The sequence below is a fragment of the Podarcis bocagei genome (assembly GCF_964188305.1).
Source record: "Podarcis bocagei genome assembly, chromosome: 18".
In the NCBI taxonomy this organism is placed as follows: domain Eukaryota; kingdom Metazoa; phylum Chordata; class Lepidosauria; order Squamata; family Lacertidae; genus Podarcis; species Podarcis bocagei.
The window spans coordinates 13142792-13167139 of NC_138144.1; positions in this window are offsets into that span (position 1 = coordinate 13142792).

Below are 24348 nucleotides of genomic sequence, written 5' to 3' on the forward strand. Positions count from 1 at the left end.
GTGAATTGGTAATTAAAGAAGGATGAAAATGGAAATTGAAACCATTTGAACAAGTTAAAGATTATGTATATGATTGGTTGCATTACTTTCAAGTAAATGAAATGTTTAAAAAAGACTTAAAAGAAAGGGGTTATGTAGAAAAAGAATCTAAATTTCAAATAGACATAATAAACAATTAATATAAAACTCGGTCAAAAATGTATAAGATATTGTTGGAATGGCATACGAAAGATGAAGAGGTTAAATCGGTAATGATACAGTGGGCCAAAGATTTTGGGTATAATATTCAATTTGATGAATGGGAAAAATTGTGGAAAGAGAATATAAAATTTACTGCATGCACGGCACTGAAAGAAAATGTTATGAAAATGTTTTACAGATGGTACATCACACCTGTAAAGTTAGCAAAGATGTATAAGACGTGTAACAAATGTTGGAAATGTAAAGAAAAAGAAGGGACGTTCTTTCATGTGTGGTGGGAATAAGAAAGTGAAAAGCTTTTGGGAAATGATATACAATAAAATGAAAAAACTGTTAAGATACACTTTTGCCAGTGGCGTAGCGTGGGGGGTGCAGGGGGGGCCGGCCGCACCGGCCGCAACATCTGGGGGTTAGGGTTAGGGGGCGCAAATCCACGGGTTAGGGGGCGCAAATCCACGGGTTAGGGGGCGCAAATTACTTGCCTTGCCCCGGGTGCTGACGCTACGCCACTGACTTTTGCAAAAAAACCGGAGGCTTTTCTTTTCTTTTAGAGATCTTAGGAAAGGACATAAGAAGAAAAGACTGTAAACTCTTTCAATATGCAGCAACGGCAGCCAGAATCTTGTTGGCCCAGAAATGGAAGCAAGAGGAAATACCGACGATAAAAGAATGGAGACTGAAATTGACAGATTATGCGGAATTGGACAAATTAAATGGGAAAATCAGATACACCAAAGACCAAAAGTACATCGAAGACTGGGGAAAGTTCCTACTGAAAGTTCCTATCTGAAAAACGTATGCGGCGTGAACACAACTCTAGTGGGATTTCAAGAGGCACTGTAAAAATAGAGAAATATTGTTAATATGAAATAGTGGGGGAAGGGAGGTATAATGGCAATACGAAAGAAGGGAATGTGTAATTAAAGTTATAAATATGGATGATTATCAGAGACGCTGAAGGAAGTTCAAAAAAGGAGATAATTTGTTGTATTTTGGATAAAAATGTATAATTGCATGGAAAATCAATAAAATTTATTATATAAAAAAAACAAAAAAAAAACCTTATGCAAATAAAGCATTGCTTATTCTTCATCCACTGGTGTGCTTATTGGCTCCAGATCCAGAAATAACCCTGCCCTTGGCAGAACATATACAGTGCTTTTTTCTGGGGGGGGGGGGCACAGAGGAATGCATAAAACATTTTGTGAATGTACTTTTCTCCATTTACTGTATTTATTTTTCCCGGTTTGAACTAAAAAACGGCGATTTTCTTGAGTCAAAATGAGAGTACCCCCAATCATTTTTTTTAGATAAGAAGCACTGCATATATACACACACATATACATATATCCGTTTTATTTTTATTTATTTACAAACGGACACCTATATCTAGGTATGTATATTCTTGTATATAAACTTCCGCGGCCCACCCGCCCCATCCCTCCGCCAAGGGGCACGAGAGGAAGGCCACTGGGGGAGAAAGGCAGGTGAGGGCGGGGCGGGGGGCAGGGCTGCCCCCTGGGGAGAGCGGGGTCGAGAGAGAGTGGGCGGGAGAAAGAGAGAGGGCCAGCCTGGCTCGGCACGTCTCTGCTGGCCCAAGGTCGCAGCGCCTCTTCCACCCGTTTCCCTCCCCTTCCTGTCAGCTTGCCTCTCCTCCGGTGGCACCTCCTTCCGGTACCCCTGCCCTCGCCCAAGATGGCGGCAGCACAGGCTCTTCCGCCCGTTTCCCTCCCCTTCCTGTCGGCTTGCCTCTCCTCCGGTGGCACCTCCTTCCGGTACGCCTGCCCTCGCCCAAGATGGCGGCAGCACAGGCTCTTCCGCCCGTTTCCCTCCCCTTCCTGTCCTCTTGCCTCTCCTCCGGTGGCACCTCCTTCCGGGTACCACTGCCCTCGCCCAAGATGGCGGCAGCACAGGCTCTTCCGCCCGTTTCCCTCCCCATCCTGTCCTCTTGCCTCTCCTCCGGTGGCACCTCCTTCCGGGTACCCCCTGCCCTCGCCCAAGATGGCGGCAGCACAGGCTCTTCCGCCCGTTTCCCTCCCCTTCTGTTTGCACCAGAATCACACTACCAAAGCAGAAAGGTCTTCTGGATTCCATCTACATAGGAAGAAGATGAAAACGCTCTGATTGGGCTTATTTCAAATAAGTGTTTTTGGGGTTACAATGCACATTCAACCAAAAATCGCAGAGCGAAATGTATGTTATCAGCCCAAATCAAGCATGGGTGTTTTGGTTCATCTCAATTGAAAGAGGGAGAAGAAGCTTGGATTGCACTCGGTTTTCATTCACCCACAAATAGAAAATCGAAGTATCATAAGCATAATCAACGCAAAACAGGTTGTTTTGGGTTCCGTCTACATAGAAAGAAGAATCTTGGATTTCGCTTAATAAAAAGTATTGTTTTTTGGTGTTAATGCACATTTACCCCAAAATGGCAAAGTGAATGTTATGCGACCAAAATAAAGAAACACCATTCCTCTTCCATATACTTCTTCCAGAAGACGAATAAGCTTCGAGAGGGCTTATTTGAATTTGCATGGTGTTTTTGGGGTTTGCACTAGAATCACACAACCAAAGCAAAAAGAATGCACATTCAACCAAAAATCGCAGTGAAATGTTTGTTATCAGCCAAAATCAACCATAGGTGTTTAAGTTAATCTCAATCGAAAGAGGACGAATAAGCTTGGATTGCATTTCGGTATTCATTTACCCACAAACTGCAAATCGAAGTGTCATAAGCATAAACAAAGCAAAACAGGTTGTTTTGGATACCATCTACATAGAAAGAAGAATCTTGGATTGCGCTTATTTCAAAGTCGTGTTCTTTGGTTCTAATGTACATTGACCCACAAATCGCCAAGTGAGTGTAATGAGCCTAAAATGACAAAACACCATATTTCCGCTTCCATATGCGGAGAAAGAAGACGCATATGCTTCGAGGCTTATTTCAATTCACAGGGTGTTTTTTGGGTTTGCACTAGAATCACACAACCAAAGCAAAAAGAATGCACATTCAACCAAAAATCGCAGAGTGAAATGTTTTTTATCAGCCAAAATCAACCATATAGGTGTTTAAATTCATCTCAATAGAAAGGGAACGAATAAGCTTGGATTGCTCTTTCGGTGTTCATTCACCCACAAATAACAAAGCAAAGTGTAATAAGCCTAAAGAAAGCAAAACAGGTTGTATTCGGTTCCATCTACATAGAAATAAGAATCTTGGATTTCGCTTATTTCAAAGTCGTTGTCAGGGGTTTAGGAGCAGAGGCAAGGGCAAGGGAGGAAACAGAGAGCGAAGGGGAGGAGGCAGAAGAAAAGATGAGTGATGACGACGACCCGAGATCTCCGAGTCTTTCCAGTGAATCAGAGGATTCACAGAAAGGAGCACCAGTGGCCAGGGCAAGGGGGGAGTTTAGGGGGGCACCCCAGGAAGATAGAGCCAGAGGGGACTCAGAGGAGAGCAGTTGGAAATCGGGACCAGCGTCACCGCTAGGGAGCAGAGAGGAGGAAGGGAGCCAGGGGGCAAGCGCTGGCAGCTCACCACAGGAGGGAGGGCATGAGTCAGGAGTGGCCACACCTCCATCGGGGAGCGAAGAAATGGTTAAGCGGAAAGTGGAAGGTTGGGCGCGCGCGCCAAGTTCAAATGCAGAGGAAGGCGGCGCAGTAAGCAGCCCGGAAAGGGAGCCAGGTCCTAAAGCCCGGCGCAAGGAGTCAGGAGGGTCCGGGTCAGCGTCAGAAGAATCCCGGAAGGAAGAAACCCCGGGGGGCAGAGGGACCCAGAGGAGAACAGTCAGGCGGAAAAGGTGGAGCAGGGCTAGGATATTAAGTTGGTGCACAAGGGGCGGAGAATCAGACGGAGCTTCGCCGATCTAGCTACTAGACGTAGAGTTGCACGCAGCAGCTTGAAAATGGAAACTGTAATTCAATAAAGACTTTTACTTAATGATCGCTGGCTAGCGTGATCCTCTGTGAGCTAGGATCTTCGAGCAGCTCTGACAGTAAGCTCCGTCTGATCAAGTGTGGGCATCTACAGCCTCGAGGAGGGGAGAGAAGCAGGTGCCTACCAGCGAGCTCACGAACGGCAGCCGACATGACGGCTGAGCAGCAGATAGAGGAACTCAGAAGAGCAGTGTCACAACTGAATGCAGAGGCTCTCGCATCCCGGAAGAGAGAGGAGGAGGCAGCTGCCGCCTGCAGGGATCTCCAAGTCAGGTTAGACGTGCTTACAAAGCAGACACCCAGACAGGAGGGAATTGGGTTGGCGAGACGTACAGGCGGTCTGGTCTCTCACTTCGATGGGAACCTGCAACAGTATCCCAACTTTAGAGCAGATGTACTGTGCGCACTGCAACTGCTGAATAAAGACTTTAGAGATGAGCAAGAGAAGGTGGGATTCATCATGTCCCATTTGCATGGGGATGCTAAAGCATGGCTGCGCAATCTATGGAGAGATAAGGATCCGGCGCTCCAAGATGCGGATGCCTTTATTAAAGCGATGGATGGGTGTTTTTTATCAAGCATTGACGTGGATCTTGCCCGGAAGGAGGTGCATGGACTAAGGCAAGGGAGGGCCAGCGTAAGGCAATATCATGCCCGCTTTTTCGCTTTGGTCAGTGCCCTGGAATGGGACAGAGATTCGGCCCCTGTGAGAGACCTCTTTTGGGAGGGGCTGCACAGCTCGATTAAAGATGAGATCGCGAGGGGGGAGCGACCCCGGACCACCCAGGAGGTCGTTCAGAGGGCACTGGCAGTGGGGGTGCGGCTGGAAGAACGTCCGTGGAGCAGGGACGAAGGGCGTGGAGGGCGCGAACCAGCCAGGGGCCCCTCCTTCCTTCCCAGAGACGCAGCGCGGGCGCAATCCACGCCTCCACCAGGAGGAGGAGCGGAACCTATGGAGGTGGGAGGTGCAAGGGCTCAGTCAGCAACCAGAGCCCTAGCACCGGCAGCAGTGAAAGCGAAGCCTCCTAGAGGGAACAGGAAGTGTTACGTCTGTGAGGAGCCAGGGCACATGGCGAAAGAGTGTCCCCAGAGGCCCCACAAGCTCACTGCAGCCTCAGCAATGGTGACTGCAGCGACGCAGCAAGGTGGACCACAGCAGGGAAACGACGCAGTCTGGCTGGAGGAAGAGGCCCTGGGGCCCAGCCAGACGTGTTAGTGACGCAGTCCCCAGAGATTTTACAGCCCGTGAACCCCCTCCCGCCCAAACCAGTAGTGAGGCTCACCGCATCTCTCCAGCTGCCCAATGGCATCACCATGGACGTGCCAATCACCGTGGACTTGGGCAGCAACGCGGACTTTATAGGGCAGGACTTTGTCGACAAACACGCTATACAGTTGCTGCCGGCCACACTGCCCCTGCAGGTTGTCACGGTGGATGGCAGGGAGCTGCTAGGGGGGCAAGTGGTGAAGCAGACGCCACCGATGGTGATGCGACTTGGGAATCACAGAGAAGTCATCAGCTTCAATGTCACTCAACTATCGGATACGCCCATTGTATTGGGAATGAGTTGGCTGGACAAGCACAGCCCAACGCTGGCTTGGTACCAGAGGCAGCTGATCTTCGGCTCTTCCTTTTGTGCTGAACACTGCATCGTGCCCCGGCAGGACGGAGAGGAAGAGGAGTCACAGCTGCTGCTAGGCACGCTGCAAGCGATTCCCCACAAGTACGCAGAATTTTTGGAAGTTTTCTGCGAAAAGGAGGCGGACAGACTACCCCCTCACAGACCATATGACTGCAAAATTGACCTGCTGCCGGGGGCGGCGCTGCCTAAAGGGAAACTGTATTCCATGTCAGAGGACGAACTGCAAGAACTCAAGGAGTTCATAGATCATAATTTGGAGCGCAGTTTCATCCGAGAGTCCAAGGCAGCGGGGGGCAGTCCTGTATTCTTTGTTAAAAAGCGAGACACGCCCCAAAAAAGACTGGTCGTGGACTATCGCATTTTGAACAGTGGGACCAAGCCATCGGACTTCCCCATGCCCCGAATCGACGACCTCCTAGCGAAGGTGCGGAAGGGAAAAGTGTTCACCAAGTTGGACCTGCGAGGGGCGTACAACCTCATTCGCATGCGGGAAAGAGATGAGTGGAAGACGGCCATGTTCACGCCTGTCAGGGCTGCCACTCAGTCCCAGCTCACATAGGACCACGCTAGCCAGCGTTCAGGTTAAAAGAGTCTTTATTGGATTACAGGTTGCATTTCCAAACTGCAATGTGCAGCCCTACTTCTTCTAGGTCAGACCGGCGAAGACCCGTCTGAGTCTCCGCCTCTAGCACACCAGCTTAATATCCTAGCCTTGCTCCACCTCCTGCGCCTTTCCTTCCGTCTCTGGGTCCTTCTGCCCCCCGGGGTCTCTTCTTTCCTACTCTCTTCTGACGCGGACCCCCCTGACCCTTCCGCCTCCTTGCGGCGGGCTTTGGGACCTGGCTCACTCTCTGGGCTGCTTACTGCGCCAGCTTCCGCTACATTTGAACTTGGCGCGCGCGCCCAACTCTCCACCTTCCTCTTGATCGTTTCGTCGCTCCCCGAGGTGGGCGTGACTACTCCTGACTCATGCTCTCCCTCCTTCTGAAAGCCTCCGGAACCCGATATCTGGTCCCCTTCCTCCCCTCTGCTCCCGGCTGGGTACGTGGGTCCCGATCTCCAACTGATGCTCTCTGATCCATCTCTGGACCCTTCTTCCTGGGGTGTCCCCCTGTTTTCCCCCCTTGCTCTGACCGCTGGCGCTCCCTTCTGGGAATCTTCGGACTCACTGGATAAGCTCGGCGATCTCGGTTCGTCATCCCCACTCATCTTTCCTTCGTATTCCTCCCCCTCGCTCTCCGTCTCCTCCCTTCTCTGCGTCTCTGCTCCTGAACCCCTGACATCCATCCCCCCCTCGAAGCCCCCCCTTCCCCCCTCCCCGCTTTCAAGGGTGGTTGCTGGGTGCTCCATCATCACAGGAGTGAATGCCGGATACAGTTCGCTCCTCGTCGCTGGCCGCCAACTGAAGATCTCCGAGTCTTCCTCCTCGCGTTCGTCAACGTTGAGCTGCTCCGCCTCCATTTCGGTGCCGCCGTGCTCGAAACCGAGATCCTCCCCGCACACGTCCATGTCAGTCTCTGCGTCGGTCGCTTGACCTGGCATCTCCAGCCACCTCCGGCGCCACTACTCCTCTGGCCGATCGTCCCACCAATACGAGGTGTCGGACGCCGAACCCTCCGGTGACCCCTCTGGGGAACGTGTGCGCTGTGCGGGCTCCCCGTCCGAGTCGAAGCCATGGAACGTGCTGGAGGAAAGTGTGGGTGTGAACAGCCAGTCGTCGAAGAAGCCTGCTGGCATGGGTCTGTGTGGGAAAAGGGCATGAAACTCGTCCTTGAGCAGGGGTTCCTCCAAAGCGTAGTCTGGCACCCAGCTATTAGCACTGGCCCGGGTGCCCTCTCTGGCTAGGAGGTATTCCACTCCGTCTTCCCCCCATCTGGAGTCCAAAATCTCCGTGACTTCGTTGATGGGGTCCTGCTGTGGCAATCTTCCCGCCTCCGTCCGCTCCTGAGACGGACTCGGTGCTGTTCCTGGTTCCTGGAACCTGTGAGGTGTCCTGTAGGGAGTGAGCACCGACCTGTGGAACACCGGATGCATCCTGGAACCCTCCGGGAGCACCAGCCTGAAAGCTACTGGGTTGATCTGCGCTTCGACTTGCTTGTGCCCCAACTTCTTTTTGGCTAACGATCTGGTCGGCACTGCGTGGGCTGCCAACCAGACCCAGTCTCCCACTCGGATCTCTTCGCCAACCCGCCTGTGCTTGTCCGCTTGCACCTTGTAAGCGTGCTTCGCTAGCTCCAGCTGCCGTCGGAGTTGATCGTGGACCTCCTGCAACTCAGACGCGAAAGCGTCCGCCGTCTGCGGTTCCCCTTCCCCCACTCTGTCCAGTCCCGGGAAGGTTCTGGGATTCCTCCCATTGTTGGCGAAGAACGGCGTCACCCCTGTGGACACGTGCTTCGTGTTGTTGTAGGCGAACTCGGCGAGCGGCAGGTAATCCACCCACATCGCAGGCTGTTGAGTGGCATAGCATCTCAGGTACTGCTGCATGATGGCATTGACCCTCTCTGCTTGCCCGTTGGTCTGCGGGTGTCTCGCTGATGTCAGGTTGATCTTGACGTTCAGGAAGCCCATCAGCTTCTGCCAGAAATTCGAGATGAACTGGCGACCGCGGTCGGACAGTATAGACCGCGGCAGCCCGTGCACTTTGAACACGTGATCTATGAACAGTTTGGCTGTTTGTTCTGCCGTGGCCACCTTCGCACACGGTATGAAGTGTGCCATCTTGGTGAACAAGTCCACCACCACTAGTACAGCTGTCTTGCCTCTCGAGCTGGGGAGATCCGTGACAAAGTCCAGGGCCACCCTCTCCCACGGTTCAAACGGCGTTTGCAGCGGTTCCAGCAGTCCCGCCGGTGGTTTGTGCACCGGTTTGGCCCTCTGGCAGGTGTCGCACCTCGCGACGTAGTCCGCGACTTCCCCTCTCAGTCTGGGCCACCAAAAGTCCCTTGCGACTAATTCCACCGTTTTTTCCGTGCCAAAGTGCCCGGCCGTGGGTGCGTCGTGCAACTGCTGCAGTACCTTGGCGCGAAGTTCATCTCCCGGCACGTAGATGGCCCCTTTATGTAAGAGCAAGCCGTCCCGTATCTGGAACTCGTCGCTCTTCGCTGTGCCCTTGTGCACCTCGGCCATCTTCGCCTGCGCGAATGAGTCGTCCTGCAACGCCCGCCGCACCGCATCCAGGTCTACTGTGGCTGAAGCGCACGCCCACGCAGCTGGCGCGAAGATGTGCATGGCTGCCGCTGGCGTCGCCTCTTCGAGGTATTGCGGTTTTCGGGACAGTGCATCCGCCATGATGTTGGTGTCGCCTGGGACGTACTCTATTCGGAAATCGAAGTCAGCAAAGAACTCCGCCCAACGTATCTGCCTCTGGTTCAGGAACTTCGCCGTGCGCCAGTGCTCCAGATTCTTGTGGTCCGTGCAGACCTGCACCGTGTGCTTGGCGCCGATCAGGAAGTGTCTCCACGCCTTGAAGGCTGCATGAATGGCAAGCAACTCCCTGTCCCAGATGGTGTAGTTCTGCTCCGACTTGGTGAGCTTTCTGGAGTAGAACGCTCCCGGCCTCCAGACCCCCTGTGGGTCCCTCTGCAGCAGGACAGCTCCCACTGCTCTATCGGACGCGTCTGTCTCTACCCGCATCGGTCTGCTGGGGTCGATATGCAGCAGTTGCTCTTCCGACGCGAAGAGACGCTTGAGTGCCTGAAAGGACTGCTCCGCCTGCTCCGTCCAGATGAATTTCTTTTTCTTGGAGCTTAGCGTGTCCGTAATAGCTGCCGTCTGCATCGCGAACCGTTTGATAAACTTGCGATAGAAGTTGGCGAAGCCGACAAACCGCTGGACCTCCTTCCGGTTGCGCGGGCTCTTCCAATCCAACACCGCTCGAACCTTGGCGCTGTCCATGGCTAGCCCCTTGTCCGACAACTTGTAACCCAAGAAATCCACCTCCGTCGTGTCGAACTGGCACCTCTCCAGTTTGGCGTACAGTCTATGCTGCTGCAACCTCTCCAGCACCTCCCGAACATCCTGGTCATGCGCTTGCTGCGTCTCGGAGAATATCAGGATGTCATCCAGAAAGCAGACGCACTTCTTGTAGAGGAGTCCCGCCAACACATGATGCATGAAAGCTTGAAAACAGTGAGAACCGTTTTGCAATCCAAACGGCATCACTCTGTACTCGTAGGTTCCCAGAGGCGTGAACATGGCTGTCTTCCACTCATCGCCCTCCCTCATGCGGATGAGATTGTACGCCCCTCGCAGGTCCAACTTGGTAAACACGCGTCCCTTGCGCACCGTCGCCAGTAGGTCGTCAATCCTGGGCATGGGGAAATCAGAGGGCTTGGTCATCTTGTTCAAGAGGCGAAAATCCACCACCAGCCTTTTTTGGGGCGTGTCCTTCTTCTTCACAAAGAAAACAGGACTGCCCCCTACTGCCCTGGACTCCCGGATGAAACCGCGCTCCAAATTGTGATCTATGAACTGTTTGAGTTCCTGTAGTTCATCCTCCGACATGGAATACAGCCTCCCCTTCGGTAGCGTCGCCCCTGGTAGGAGGTCAATCTTGCAGTCATATTGCCTGTGCGGTGGTAACTTGTCTGCCTCCTTCTCGCAGAAGACCTCCAGAAAGTCTGCGTATTTGTGGGGGACTGCTTGCAACGTTCCCAACTGCAGTTGTGATTCCTCCTCCTCTCCCTCCTGTTCGGGCAGGATGCAGTGTTCTGCGCAGTAAGAGGAGCCGAAGATCAGCTGTCGCTGGTACCAAGCCAGTGTCGGACTGTGCCTGTCCAGCCAACTCATGCCCAACACAATGGGTGTGTCCGACAGGCGGGTGACGTTAAAACTGATGACTTCCCTGTGGTTGCCAAGGCGCATCACCATTGGCGGCGTTTGCTTCACCACCTGCGCCCCCAGCAACTCTCTACCATCCACTGTGACGACTTGCAGGGGCAGAGTGGCCGGTAATAGCTGTATAGCGTGCTGCTCCACAAAATCCTGTGCTATAAAGTCTGCGTTGCTTCCAGAATCCACAGAAAGCGGCACTTCGATAGTGACGCCATCGGGCAGCTGGAGAGATGCTGTGAGTTGCACTACTGGTTTGGGTGGGAGGGGGTCCGTGGGTTGCAAGATTGCTGGGGACTGCTTCAGTGATGCGTCTGGCTGGGCCCCAGTGCCTCTGTCTCCAGCCAGACATCGTCGTTTCCCTGCTGTTGTTCGCTGTGTTGCGTGGCTACAAGCTGTCTGACAAGGGGCTCGCCATGGACAGCGCCAAGGTTCGAGCGGTGTTGGATTGGAAGAGTCCACGCAACCGGAAGGAGGTCCAACGGTTTGTCGGCTTCGCGAACTTCTATCGCAAGTTTATCAAAGGCTTCGCTATGCAGACAGCGGCCATCACTGACACGCTTAGCTCCAAGAAAAAGAAGTTCGTTTGGACAGAGCAGGCGGAGCAGTCCTTTCAGGCGCTCAAGCGTCTCTTCGCGTCGGAAGAGCAGCTGCTTCATGTCAACCCCAGCAGGCCGATGAGGGTGGAGACAGACGCCTCGGACAGAGCCGTGGGGGCGGTCCTGCTGCAGAAGGACCAGCAGGGGGTGTGGCGACCGGGAGCGTTTTACTCCAGGAAGCTCAGCAAGTCCGAGCAGAACTACACCATCTGGGACAGGGAGTTGCTGGCCATTCATGCAGCGTTCAAAGCGTGGAGGCACTTCCTGATCGGCGCCAAGCACACGGTGCAGGTTTGCACGGACCACAAGAATCTGGAGCACTGGCGCACGGCACAGTTCCTAAACCAGAGGCAGATACGTTGGGCTGAGTTCTTTGCGAACTTCGACTTCCGCATAGAGTATGTCCCGGGGGACACTAACATCATGGCGGACGCCCTCTCCCGTAAGCCACAGTATCTGGAGGACGCAACGCCAGCGGCCGCCATGCACATCTTCGCACCAACAGTGTGGGCGTGCGCCGCGGCCACCGTGGACCTGGAGGCGGTGCGACGAGCGTTGCAGGATGACTCCTTCGCGCAAACAAAGATGGCAGAGGTGCAAAGGGGCAAGGCTGCGGCCGACGGTTTCCAGCTACGAGATGGATTGCTCATCCGTAAAGGGGCCATCTACGTGCCGGGAGACGACCTTCGCGCCAAGGTGCTGCAGCAGCTGCACGACGCGCCCACGGCCGGGCACTTTGGCAAGGAGAAGACGATGGAATTGGTAGCCAGGGATTTCTGGTGGCCTGGAATGAGAGGGGAGGTTGCGGACTACGTGGCGAGGTGCGACACCTGCCAGAGGGCCAAGCCAGTGCACAGACCGCCGGCCGGACTGTTGGAACCGCTGCAAACTCCGGTCGAACCTTGGGAGAGGGTGGCTCTGGACTTTGTCACAGATCTGCCCAGCTCGAGAGGCAAGACGGCAGTGCTGGTGGTGGTGGACCTGTTTTCCAAGATGGCACATTTCATTCCGTGTGCGAAGGTGGCCACGGCGGAGCAAACCGCCAAACTGTTCATAGACCACGTGTTCAAGGTTCACGGTCTGCCACGGTCTATTCTGTCCGACCGGGGGCGGCAGTTCATCTCGAATTTCTGGCAGAAGCTGATGGGCTTCCTGAACGTCAAGATCAACCTGGCGTCGGCGAGACACCCGCAGACCAACGGGCAAGCGGAGCGGGTCAATGCCATCATGCAGCAGTACCTGAGATGTTATGCGAATCAACAGCCTGCGACGTGGGTGGATTACCTGCCGCTTGCCGAGTTCGCCTACAACAACACGAAGCACGTGTCCACGGGGGTCACGCCGTTCTTCGCCAACAATGGGAGGCACCCCAGAACCTTCCCGGGACTGGAAAGAATGGGGGAAGGGGAGCCGCAGACAGCAGATGCGTTCGCGTCGGAGCTGCAGGAAGTCCACGATCAGCTGAGGCGCCACCTGGAGCTGGCCAAACACGCATACAAGGTACAAGCGGACAAGCACAGAAGGGTTGGCGAAGAGCTCCACGTGGGAGACTGGGTCTGGTTAGCAGCCCACGCAGTGCCGGCCAGGTCGTTGGCCAAGAAGAAACTAGGGCATAAACAACTGGGGCCCTACCGAGTCGAAGAGCAGGTCAACCCGGTAGCTTTCAGACTGGCACTTCCGGAGGGTTCCAGAATGCATCCGGTGTTCCACAGATCGGTGCTCACTCCCTACAAGGCACCGCACAGGTTCCAAGAACCCGGAACGGCGCCGAGTCCGGTCAGAGACAGAACAGGGCACGCGGGAGTGGCACAGAAGGAGCGCATCAACGAAGTCACGGAGATTTTGGACTCCAGATGGGGGGAGGAGGGGGTAGAATACTTTCTCGCCAAGGAGGGCACCCCGGCCAGTGCGAACAGCTGGGTGCCGGGCTACGCTTTGGACGAACCTCTACTCAAAGACGAGTTTCACGCCCTCTTCCCACATAGACCAATGCCAGCAGACTTTTTCGACGACTGGCTTTTCACGCCCACGCTTTCGGCCAGCACTTTCCGGGGGTTCGACTCGGACGAGGAACCGACACAAGACGTACGTTCCCCGGAGGGGTCACCCTCGGGATCTGCATCAGAACCCTCGTATTGGTGGGACGATCGACCAGAGGAGCAGTTCCGCAGAAAGTGGCTGGAATGCCCAGGACGAGCAACGCCGCCAGGAGGAAGTGAGGGAGAGACGGACATGGACGTTTTCGGGGACGACCCTGGTTTCGAGCACGGCGGCACAGAGATGGAAGCGGAGGTGACCGTCGTCGACGGGAGCAGGGAGGAAGACCCGGGAGCCTTCAGATGGAGGCCCGCCACGGGAAGCGAGCGATATCCGACATTCGTCCCTTTGCAACAGCAGCACCCAGTTCCAGCACCGGAAGGAGGGGAGGGGGGAATGGGGGGCTTCGAGGGGGGGATGGATGTCAGGGGTTTAGGAGCAGAGGCAAGGGCAAGGGAGGAAACAGAGAGCGAAGGGGAGGAGGCAGAAGAAAAGATGAGTGATGACGACGACCCGAGATCTCCGAGTCTTTCCAGTGAATCAGAGGATTCACAGAAAGGAGCACCAGTGGCCAGGGCAAGGGGGGAGTTTAGGGGGGCACCCCAGGAAGATAGAGCCAGAGGGGACTCAGAGGAGAGCAGTTGGAAATCGGGACCAGCGTCACCGCTAGGGAGCAGAGAGGAGGAAGGGAGCCAGGGGGCAAGCGCTGGCAGCTCACCACAGGAGGGAGGGCATGAGTCAGGAGTGGCCACACCTCCATCGGGGAGCGAAGAAATGGTTAAGCGGAAAGTGGAAGGTTGGGCGCGCGCGCCAAGTTCAAATGCAGAGGAAGGCGGCGCAGTAAGCAGCCCGGAAAGGGAGCCAGGTCCTAAAGCCCGGCGCAAGGAGTCAGGAGGGTCCGGGTCAGCGTCAGAAGAATCCCGGAAGGAAGAAACCCCGGGGGGCAGAGGGACCCAGAGGAGAACAGTCAGGCGGAAAAGGTGGAGCAGGGCTAGGATATTAAGTTGGTGCACAAGGGGCGGAGAATCAAACGGAGCTTCGCCGATCTAGCTACTAGACGTAGAGTTGCACGCAGCAGCTTGAAAATGGAAACTGTAATTCAATAAAGACTTTTACTTAATGATCGCTGGCTAGCGTGATCCTCTGTGAGCTAGGATCTTCGAGCAGCTCTGACAGTCGTGTTCTTTGGTATTAATGCACTTTTACCCAGAAATCGCAAAGTGTATGTAATGAGACCAAAATAACAAAACGCCATATTTCCGGAACCATATGCGTAGAAAGAAGACGAATAAGCTTCGATTGGGCTTATTTCAATTCATAGAATCATAGAATCATAGTTGGAATTTATATGGTGTTTTTTGGGTGAGCACCAGAATCACCCCCAAACAAAGCAATAAGGTGTTTTGCGTTCCATCTACGTAGAAAGAAGATGAACACGCTCTGATTGGGCTTATTTCAAATAGCTGTTTTTGGGGTTAGAATGAACATTCAACAAAAAATCACAGAGCCAAATGTTTGTTATCAGCCCAAATCAACCATAAGTGGTTATGTTTATCTCAATAGAAAGAGAACGAATAAGCTTGGATTGCTCTTTCGGTGTTCATTCACCCACAAGCTGCAAAGCAAAGTGTCATAAGCATAAACAACGCAAAACAGGTTGTTTTGGTTTCCATCTACATAGAAAGAAGAATCTTGGATTTCGCTTATTTCAAAATCGTGTTTGTCAGGGGTTTAGGTGCAGAGGCACGGGCAAGGGAGGAAACAGAGAGCGAAGGGGAGGAGACAGAGGAAAGGATGAGTGATGACGACGACCCGAGATCTCCCAGTCTTTCCAGTGAATCAGAGGATTCACAGAAAGGAGCACCAGTGGCCAGGGCAAGGGGGGAATCTAGAGAGGCACCCCAGGAAGATAGAGCCAGAGGAGACTCAGGGGGGAGCAGCTGGAAATCGGGACCAGCGTCACCGCCAGGAAGCAGGGAAGAGGAAAGGAGCCAGGGGGGAAGCGCTGGCAGCTCACCACAGGAGGGAGGACAGGAGTCAGGAGTGGCCACACCTCCATCGGGGAGCGAAGAAACGGTTAAGAGGAAAGTGGAAGGTTGGGCGCGCGCGCCAAGTTCAAATGCAGAGGAAGGCGGCGCAGTGAGCAGCCCCGAAAGGGAACCAGGTCCTAAAGCCCGGCGCAAGGAGGCAGAAGGGTCCGGGTCAGCGTCAGAAGAATCCCGGAAGGAAGAAGCCCCGGGGGGTAGAGGGACCCAGAGGAGGACAGTCAGGAGGAAAAGGTGGAGCAAGGCTAGGATATTAAGTTGGTGCGCACGGGGCGGAGACTCAGACGGAGCCTCGCCGATCTAGCTAGTAGACGTAGAGTTGCAGACAGCAGCGTGAGAATGGAAACTGTAATTCAATAAAGACTTTTACTTAATGACCGCTGGCTAGCGTGATCCTCTGTGAGCTAGGATCTTGAAGCAGCTCTGACAGTAGGCTCCGTCACAACATTGTGGGCATCTGCAGCCTCGAGGAGGGGAGAGAAACAGGCGCCCACTAGCGAGCTCACGAACGGCAGGAGACATGACGGCTGAGCAGCAGATAGAGGACCTCAGAAAAGCAGTGGCACAACTGAACGCCGAGGTTCTCGCATCCAGGAAGAGAGAGGACGAGGCAGCTGCCGCCTGCAGGGATCTCCAGGTCAGGTTAGACGTACTGGCAAAGCAAACACCCCGGCAGGAGGGAATTGGGTTGGCGAGACGGACAGGCGGACTGCTCTCTCACTTCGATGGGAACCTGCAACAGTATCCCAACTTTAGAGCCGACGTACTGTGCGCACTGCAACTGTTGCATAAAGACTTTAGAGATGAACAGGAGAGAGTGGGGTTCATCATGTCCCATCTGCATGGGGAGGCGAAAGCATGGTTGCGCAATTTATGGAGAGATAACGATCCGGCGCTCCAGAATGCGGATGCCTTTATTAAAGCGATGGATGGGTGTTTCTTATCAAGTATTGACATTGATCTTGCACGGAAGGAGGTGCATGGGCTGAGACAAGGGAGGGCCAGCGTCAGACAGTATCATGCCCGCTTTTTCGCCTTGGTCAGCGCCCTGGAATGGGACAGAGATTCGGCTCCTGTAAGAGACCTCTTTTGGGAGGGACTGCACAACTCGATTAAAGATGAGATAGCGAGGGGGGAGAGACCCCGAACCACCCAGGAGGTCGTTCAGAGGGCACTGGCTGTGGGGGTGAGGCTGGAAGGACGTCCGTGGAGCAAGGACGAAGGACGTGGAGGGCGCGAACCAGCCGGGGGCCCCTCCTTCTTTCCCAGAGAAGCAGCACGGACGCAATCCACGCCTCCGCCAGGAGGAGGAGCCGAACCTATGGAGGTTGGAGGTGCAAGGGCTCAGTCAGCAACCAGAGCCCTAGCACCGGCAGCAGTGAAGGCGAAGCCTCCTAGAGGGACCAGGAAGTGTTACGTCTGTGAGCAGCCAGGGCATATGGCGAAAGAGTGTCCCCAGAGGCCCCACAAGCTTACTGCAGCCTCAGCAATGGTGACTGCAGCAACGCAGCAGGGAGGACCACAGCAGGGAAACGACGATGTCTGGCTGGAGGAAGAGGCACTGGGGCCCAGCCAGACGTGTTAGTGACGCAGTCCCCAGAGATTTTACAGCCAGTGAACCCCCTCCCGCCCAAACCAGTAGTGAGGCTCACAGCATCTCTCCAGCTGCCCAATGGAATCACCATGGACGTGCCAATCACCATCGACTCCGGCAGCAACGCGGACTTTATAGGGCAGGAATTTGTCGACAGGCACGCTGTGCAGTTGCTGCCGGCCACACTGCCCCTGCAGGTTGTCACTGTGGATGGCAGGGAGCTGCTAGGGGGGCAAGTGGTGAAGCAGACGCCACCAATGGTGATGCGACTTGGAAATCACAGGGAAGTCATCAGCTTCAACGTCACTCAACTGTCTGACACGCCCATTGTATTGGGCATGAGTTGGCTGGACAAGCACAGCCCAACGATGGCTTGGTTCCAGAGGCAGCTGGTCTTCGGCTCTTCCTTTTGTGCTGAACACTGCATCGTACCCAGGCAGGAAGGAGAGGAAGAGGAGTCACAGCTGCTGCTAGGCACGCTGCAAGCGATTCCCCACAAGTACGCAGAATTTCTGGAAGTTTTCTTTGTATAAAATTTTTATTGGTTTTACGAAATTTTTTAAAAAACAAACAAACACTTAAGAAAACAAACATACACGTATAATTTCATAACATATTTTCATAAACCTCTTTTCTAAGACTTCCCCATACCCCCCCTTTCTGCATCCCAATGTCCATAATTTTATAGCAACTCCCAATTGTTACTTTCCAACCTTAATCATCTTAGTCATCTCTGTATTCTAACCTTATGTCACTGTATCCCTTTGTTCCTAAAAACCAAAACACTCTAACATTCATTAAGTTTATAATAGTCCTTAAGATATCTTTTGAATTTTCTCCATTCTTCTTCCGCTGTCTCTTTTCCTTGATCACGGATTCTGCCTGTCATCTCTGCCAATGTCATATAGTCCATCACTTTCATCTGCCATTCTTCCAGAGTGGGTAGATCTTGTGTCTTCCAATACTTTGCGATGAGTATTCTTGCTGCTGTTGTAGCGTACATGAAAAAAGCTCTGTCCTTCTTTGGCACCAATTGGCCGACAATGCCCAAGAGAAAGGCCTCTGGTTTTTTAGGAAAAGTACATTTAAGTACCTTTTTCATTTCATTATAAATCATTTCCCAGAAAGCCTTAATCTTCGGGCATGTCCACCAAAGGTGGTAGAAGGTACCTTCAGTCTCTTTGCATTTCCAACATTTGTTATCGGGCAAATGATAAATTTTTGCCAGCTTGACTGGGGTCATGTACCACCTGTATACCATTTTCATAATGTTTTCCTTTAAGGCATTACATGCCGTAAATTTGATACCGGTGTTCCATAACCATTCCCAGTCGTCTGACATAATGTTATGACCAACATCCTGTGCCCACTTAATCATGGCTGATTTGACTGTTTCCTCCTCTGTATTCCACTTCAGCAGCAAGTTATACATTCTAGATAAATTCTTAGTGGTAGGTTCTAGCAATTCGGTTTCTAATTTTGATTTTTCCACCTGGAAGCCGACTTTCCTGTCCTGTTTAAAAAATTCCATTATTTGACGGTATTGAAACCAATTTTCCACTTTATGTTTCAATTTTTCCTGGCTTTGTAATTTAAACTTATCTCCATCCTGTTCTAAAATTTCCCAATACTTCGGCCATCCGACCTCCATATTGAGTTTTTTCACAGCATTAGCCTCCACTGGTGACACCCATCTAGGGGTTTTATTTTCCAATAGATCTTTATATCTTATCCAAACATTAAACAATGCTTTTCTAACAATGTGATTTTTGAAGGCACTGTTAACTTTATCATACCAAAGATATGCATGCCAACCAAAAGCATTGTTGAAACCTTCCAGATCCAAAATGTCTGTATTCTCGAGGAGCATCCATTCTTTGAGCCAGCAAAAAGCTGCTGCCTCATAGTACAATTTTAGGTCCGGCAGGGCAAAACCCCCTCTTTCTTTAGCATCTGTCAGTATTTTAAATTTAATTCGGGGCTTTTTGCCCTGCCAGACAAATTTCGAAATATCTTTATGCCACCTCTTGAAACATTCCATCTTGTCAATAATCTGCAAGGTCTGAAACAAAAATAGCATTCTAGGCAATACATTCATTTTAATTACTGCAATTCGGCCTAACATTGACAGTTTCAAATTTGACCATATTTCTAAGTCTTTTTTGATTTCTGACCAACATTTCTCATAGTTATCCTTATACAAATTCTGATTCTTGGATGTTAGATAAACCCCTAGATATTTGACCTTTTTGACCACAGTCAAACCTGTTTCCTCTTGAAATTTCTCCTTTTCCATATCTGTTAGGTTTTTCCCTAAAACTTTGGTTTTTAGCTTGTTCAACTTAAATCCAGCTACCTGGCCAAACTGTTGTATTATTTCTAATACCTTTTTCGTACTAGTGTTTGGCTCTTGCAAAGTCAATACTAAGTCATCTGCGAACGCTCTTAATTTGTAATGTTTAGCTCCGACCTGCACACCTTTAACCTGAATTTCTGGAAGTTTTCTGCGAGAAGGAGGCGGACAGGCTACCCCCTCACAGACCATATGACTGCAAAATTGACCTGCTGCCGGGGGCGGCGCTGCCTAAAGGGAAGCTGTATTCCATGTCTGAGGACGAACTGCAGGAACTCAAAGACTTCATCGATCATAATTTGGAGCGCGGTTTCATCCGAGAGTCTAAGGCAGCGGGGGGCAGTCCTGTATTCTTTGTTAAGAAGCGAGACACACCCCAAAAAAGACTCGTAGTGGATTACAGGATTTTGAACAGTGTGACCAAGCCGTCGGACTTCCCCATGCCCCGCATCGACGACCTCCTGGCGAAGGTACGGAAGGGAAAGGTGTTCACCAAGTTGGACCTGCGGGGGGCGTACAACCTCATTCGCATGCGGGAGGGTGATGAGTGGAAGACAGCCATGTTCACGCCACTGGGTACCTACGAATACAGAGTTATGCCTTTTGGACTGCAAAATGGCGCTCACGTTTTTCAAGCATTTATGCATCACGTGTTGGCGGGACTTCTCTACAAGACGTGCGTCTGTTTCTTGGATGACATCCTGATCTTTTCGGAGTCGCAACAAGAACATGACAAGCACGTCAAGGAAGTGCTGGGCAGGCTAAAGCAACACAGGCTCTACGCCAAGCTGGAGAAGTGCCAATTTGACGTGCCGGAGGTGGATTTTCTGGGCTACAAGCTGTCTGACAAGGGGCTCGCCATGGACAGCGCCAAGGTTCGAGCAGTGTTGGATTGGAAGAGCCCACGCAACCGGAAGGAGGTCCAACGGTTTGTCGGCTTTGCGAACTTCTATCGCAAGTTTATCAAGGGCTTCGCGATGCAGACGGCGGCCATCACTGACACCCTTAGCTCCAAGAAGAAGAAGTTCATCTGGACAGAGCAGGCGGAGCAGTCCTTTCAGGCCCTCAAGCGTCTCTTCGCGTCGGAAGAGCAGCTGCTTCATGTCAACCCCAGCATGCCGATGAGGGTGGAGACAGACGCTTCGGACAGAGCAGTGGGGGCGGTCCTGCTGCAGAAGGACCAGCAGGGCGTGTGGCGGCCGGGAGCGTTTTACTCCAGGAAGCTCAGCAAGTCCGAGCAGAACTACACCATATGGGACAGGGAGTTGCTGGCCATTCATGCAGCGTTCAAGGCGTGGAGGCACTTTCTGATCGGCGCCAAGCACACGGTGCAGGTTTGCACGGACCACAAGAATCTGGAACACTGGCGCACGGCACAGTTCCTGAACCAGAGGCAGATACGTTGGGCGGAGTTCTTTGCGGACTTCGACTTCCGAATAGAGTATGTCCCGGGGGACACCAACATCATGGCAGACGCTCTCTCCCGCAAGCCACAGTATCTGGAGGACGCAACACCAGCGGCCGCCATGCACATCTTTGCACCGACAGTGTGGGCGTGCGCCGCGGCGACCGTGGACCTAGAGGCGGTGCGGCGAGCGTTGCAGGGGGACTCCTTCGCACAAACGAAGATGGCAGAGGTGCGAGGGGGCAAGGCAACGGCCGACGGTTTCCAGCTACGAGATGGATTGCTCATCCGTAAAGGGGCCATCTACGTGCCGGGTGACGAACTTCGAGCCAAGGTGCTTCAGCAGCTGCACGACGCACCCACGGCCGGGCACTTTGGCAAGGAGAAGACGGTGGAATTAGTAGCCAGGGATTTCTGGTGGCCTGGAATGAGAGGGGAGGTCGCAGACTACGTGGCGAGGTGTGACACTTGCCAGAGGGCAAAGACGGTGCACAAACCGCCGGCTGGACTGTTGGAGCCGCTGCAAACTCCGGTCGAACCTTGGGAAAGGGTGGCTCTGGACTTTGTCACGGATCTGCCCAGCTCAAGGGGCAAGACGGCAGTGTTGGTGGTGGTGGACCTGTTCTCCAAGATGGCGCATTTCATTCCGTGTGCTAAGGTGGCCACGGCAGAGCAAACCGCCAAACTGTTCATAGACCACGTGTTCAAGGTTCACGGTCTGCCACGGTCTATTCTGTCCGACCGCGGGCGGCAGTTCATCTCGAACTTCTGGCAGAAGCTGATGGGCTTCCTAAACGTCAAGATCAATCTGGCGTCGGCGAGACACCCGCAGACCAACGGGCAAGCGGAGCGAGCCAATGCCATCATGCAGCAGTACCTGAGATGTTATGCGAACCAACAGCCTGCGACGTGGGTGGATTACCTGCCGCTTGCAGAGTTTGCCTACAACAACACGAAGCACGTATCCACGGGCGTCACGCCGTTCTTCGCCAACAACGGGCGGCACCCTAGAACCTTCCCGGGACTGGAATGCAGGGGAGAAGGGGAGCCGCAGTCAGCAGATGCGTTCGCGTCGGAGCTGCAGGAAGTCCACGATCAGCTGCGGCGCCACCTGGAGCTGGCTAAACACGCATACAAGGTACAAGCGGACAAACACAGAAGGGTTGGCGAAGAGCTCCACGTGGGAGACTGGGTCTGGTTAGCAGCCCACGCAGTGCCGGCCAGGTCGTTGGCCAAGAAGAAACTAGGGCATAAACAACTGGGGCCCTACCAAGTCGAAGAGCAGGTCAACCCGGTGGCTTTCAGGCTGGCGCTTCCGGAGGGTTCCAGAATGCATCCGGTGTTCCACAGATCGGTGCTCACTCCCTACAAGGCACCGCACAGGTTCCAGGAACCCGGAACGGCGCCGAGTCCGCTCAGAGAAGGAACGGGGCACGCGGGAGTGGCACAGGAGGAGCGCATCAACGAAGTCACGGAGATTTTGGACTCCAGATGGGGGGAAGAGGGAGTAGAATACTTTCTCGCCAGGGAGGGCACCCCGGCCAGTGCGAACAGCTGGGTGCCGGGCTACGCTTTAGACGAACCTCTGCTCAAAGACGAGTTTCATGCCCTCTTCCCACATAGACCTATGCCAGCGGACTTTTTCGACGACTGGCTTTTCACGCCCACGCTTTCGGACAGCACGTTCAGGGGGTTCGACTCGGACGAGGAACCGACACGAGACGTCCGTTCCCCGGAGGGGTCACCCTCGGGATCTGTCTCAGAACCCTCGTATTGGTGGGACGATAGGCCGGAGGAGCAGTTCCGCAGGAAGTGGCTGGACTGTTCCGGCCGAGCAACGCCGCCTGGAGGAAGTGCGGGAGAGACGGACATGGACATTTTCGGGGACGACCCTGGTTTCGAGCACGGCGGCACAGAGATGGAAGAGGAGGTGACTGTCGTCAACGAGAGCAGGGAGGAAGACCCGGAAGAGTTCCGATGGAGGCCTGCCACGGGAAGCGACCGATATCCGACGTTCGTCCCTTTGCAACAGCAGCCCCCAGCTCCAGCACCGGAAGGAGGGGAGGGGGGACTGGGGGGCTTCGAGGGGGGGATGGATGTCAGGGGTTTAGGTGCAGAGGCACGGGCAAGGGAGGAAACAGAGAGCGAAGGGGAGGAGACAGAGGAAAGGATGAGTGATGACGACGACCCGAGATCTCCCAGTCTTTCCAGTGAATCAGAGGATTCACAGAAAGGAGCACCAGTGGCCAGGGCAAGGGGGGAATCTAGAGAGGCACCCCAGGAAGATAGAGCCAGAGGAGACTCAGGGGGGAGCAGCTGGAAATCGGGACCAGCGTCACCGCCAGGAAGCAGGGAAGAGGAAAGGAGCCAGGGGGGAAGCGCTGGCAGCTCACCACAGGAGGGAGGACAGGAGTCAGGAGTGGCCACACCTCCATCGGGGAGCGAAGAAACGGTTAAGAGGAAAGTGGAAGGTTGGGCGCGCGCGCCAAGTTCAAATGCAGAGGAAGGCGGCGCAGTGAGCAGCCCCGAAAGGGAACCAGGTCCTAAAGCCCGGCGCAAGGAGGCAGAAGGGTCCGGGTCAGCGTCAGAAGAATCCCGGAAGGAAGAAGCCCCGGGGGGTAGAGGGACCCAGAGGAGGACAGTCAGGAGGAAAAGGTGGAGCAAGGCTAGGATATTAAGTTGGTGCGCACGGGGCGGAGACTCAGACGGAGCCTCGCCGATCTAGCTAGTAGACGTAGAGTTGCAGACAGCAGCGTGAGAATGGAAACTGTAATTCAATAAAGACTTTTACTTAATGACCGCTGGCTAGCGTGATCCTCTGTGAGCTAGGATCTTGAAGCAGCTCTGACAGTGTTCTTTGGAGTTAATGCATATTTACCCAGAAATCGCAGTGTATGTAATGAGACCAAAATAACAAAACGACATATTTCCGCTTCCATATGAGTAGAAAGAAGACGAATAAGCTTCGATTGGGCTTATTTCAATTCATAGAATCATAGAATCATAGTTGAAATTAGCGTGGTGTTTTTTGGGTGTGCACCAGAATCACCTAACCAAAGCAAAAAGGTGTTCTGGGTTCAATCTACATAAAAAGAAGATGATAACTGTCAGAGCTGCTTCCAGATCCTAGCTCACAGAGGATCACGCTAGCCAGCGATCATTAAGTAAAAGTCTTTATTGAGTTACAGTTTCCATTCTCAAGCTGCTGCGTGCAACTCTACGTCTAGTGGTTAGATCGGCGAAGCTCCGTCTGAGTCTCCGCCCCTTGTGCACCAACTTAATATCCTAGCCCTGCTCCACCTTTTCCGCCTGACTGTTCTCCTCTGGGTCCCTCTGCCCCCCCGGGGTCTCTTCCTTCCGTGATTCTTCTGACGCCGACCCCCCGGAACCTCCTGTCTCCTTGCGCCGGGCTTTAGGACCTGGCTCCCTTTCCTGGCTGCCTACTGCGTCACTTTCCTGTGCATTTGAACTTGGCGCGCGCCCAACCTTCCACTTTCCGTCTGACCGTTTCTTCACTCCCCGATGGAGGTGTGGCCACTCCTGACTCGTGCCCTCCCCCCTGTTGTGAGCTGTCAGCGCTTGATACCTGGCGCTTCTCGTGGCGGGCCTCCATCTGAAGTCTCCCGGTTCTTCCTCCCTGCTCTCGTCGACGACGGTCACCTCCTCTTCCATCTCTGTGCCGCCGTGCTCGAAACCAGGGTCGTC